A 1,271-nucleotide genomic window follows, 5' to 3' on the forward strand; every position below is an offset into this window, starting at 1 on the left:
CAAGCCACACCAGCTGTTTCCCGCAGGCTACCCCCACCTTGCCGCCCGGCACGCAGGAGATGGCAGCACCCCCGGGAACCCAGCCCGCTGCCGCCGCCCCGTTACCTGCCGCAGGGTGACCCACAGCCCACCGATACCCGGATGGAGTCGCGACCACTCCTGCCGCCGTTCACCGCGCGGCACCACGGGAAAGCGCGACGCAACTTGACGCGACGCGAACCGCGCCGCCCCCCCCATTGGCCCGCGGGCGCCAAAGCCCGCCCACTGGAGCCGTATCGCGGAGGGCGCTGCCCGTCCGTCATCCGCCGCCTCTCGCGCCCATTGGGTGTAGGGCAGTGCGGCACCGCCTCTCCGTGGGACTCTCTCTTCTCACTGGATAGGGGGAAAATGGTGTCCGCCCCCTCCGCCATTTATTTCAAGGCGCCTACAGGCGCAGCCCCGAAATGGTGTCCCCGGCAGCCGCCTGGCTGTAGGTCCCTTCAGTGGAACCGAGCGAGACGGGCCTACAGCGCTTTAGTTCCCCGCGTCGGGGGTGCTTTTTTCTGCTAGTGCTGCCCAGAGGCCCGTGGCCTGGCCTCTCCTTCTCAGGAAGGCCTGGCCTGGCCTGGGTGACCTTGGTGAGGGGTGCACTCGACCCCTTAACCAAACCGGCAGTGGTTTGGTACAGGCCCCAGAGGAGGTAAAGGCCTGAGTTGTAGCCAGGCTAAGAACTTCTCTAGAAAACCCCCAAAGGAGCAGAGACCCAGTGAGCAGTGGTGCATATGAACTTGGAACAGGGACCATGCGATTAACACATGAATAGTGAGTGGTTTTTCCAAGACCCATTTCTCAAGGAACAAAGCAAGTTGTGGGTACAAGGAGTCTCCTGCCTGCTTTTACCATTGTATGTGACTTGACTGTGAGCTGACCACTTCCACCCATAAATATGACAGCCCAAGGGAGCTGCCTTTGAGCTCTCCTTGCCAAGCAGTGTGGCAGTGATCTTAAGCTGGGACACCTCTCAAGGTTCCTCCTTGAGGCAGAGAAACCTTTTGCCAATGATAGATCATTGGATGAATGCAATTTGAGTTCTCCCTGAATTGCAACTGGACTGCTCACCAGGTGATACTCCCCTTGAACAGGGATGCCTCTCAAGGTTTGAGATGCTGTACCTGATACTAAGAGATCCCTCCTTATGCAAGGCAGAGAAACCCCTTATTCACAACAGATCCTTGGTAAGTGACTGATGGCATGCTGAATTTATACTAAGGAAACCTATGTAGCTAATTCCA

At 58.1% G+C, this 1,271-nt stretch overlaps 1 long non-coding RNA gene across 1 annotated transcript in view; it reads right to left on the reverse strand.

Moving 5' to 3' along the window:
- The window catches only part of LOC113485004, a 3,795-nt gene extending 3,552 nt beyond the window's left edge, over positions 1-243 (reverse strand). The window contains exon 1 of the long non-coding RNA XR_003399331.1: positions 106-243. This is a non-coding gene — a long non-coding RNA (uncharacterized LOC113485004). The remainder of the gene's footprint in view (positions 1-105) is intronic.
- Between the last annotated feature and the right edge of the window lie 1,028 nt (positions 244-1,271).

This window comes from Athene cunicularia (genome assembly GCF_003259725.1).
Source record: "Athene cunicularia isolate RWA chromosome 12 unlocalized genomic scaffold, athCun1 chr12_part1, whole genome shotgun sequence".
Taxonomy (NCBI): domain Eukaryota; kingdom Metazoa; phylum Chordata; class Aves; order Strigiformes; family Strigidae; genus Athene; species Athene cunicularia.